The sequence below is a fragment of the Scylla paramamosain genome, chromosome 2, assembly GCF_035594125.1.
Source record: "Scylla paramamosain isolate STU-SP2022 chromosome 2, ASM3559412v1, whole genome shotgun sequence".
Lineage (NCBI taxonomy): Eukaryota > Metazoa > Arthropoda > Malacostraca > Decapoda > Portunidae > Scylla > Scylla paramamosain.
In genome coordinates this window covers 35259317-35259850 of record NC_087152.1, presented here as the reverse complement: position 1 = coordinate 35259850, position 534 = coordinate 35259317, and positions in this window count along the sequence as shown.

The window sequence follows — 534 nt, the reverse complement described above, 5'->3', positions numbered from 1 at the left end:
TGCAGCATCTTTGTTACGCAATTTTTCATTATAATTTTCTGTCTGGGTTCAAAGGGAATACTATGCATGTTACGAGAGGCTGAGAAATAACATAAATAACGCAAGCAAGGCGAGGAGTGTGATGCTTCGCGTAACACACCCACTCATTCCTCAAAGTGATGCAGGCCCTGTCATTTTTAATAGCTGTTCTCCCACGACAATTTCCTAAGACCAAACGTGGATTCTCCAAAGCATTTTTTCCCCATTAATGATGTACGATCCTTCTTAAGCTATCCTATGAAAACACCCCTTAAAAAAAACAATAACTTCCACTGCATTTAGTTAAGAGGAGTCGAGATAAGGCGCCGGAACGTTTGAGAATGCGATCCAGGTCAATGTCGGATATAAAACACGTCATCATGAGCAGCGCGGCACTCCTCTCCCTCCCTCACACCTCGGATCCACCACGCAAATACCGACACTCTTTCTTTCTCGGTGTGCTTGTTGTGTATTTGCATTTTCTACTAAGAGGTGTGTAGTGCGTGTTTACTCTCC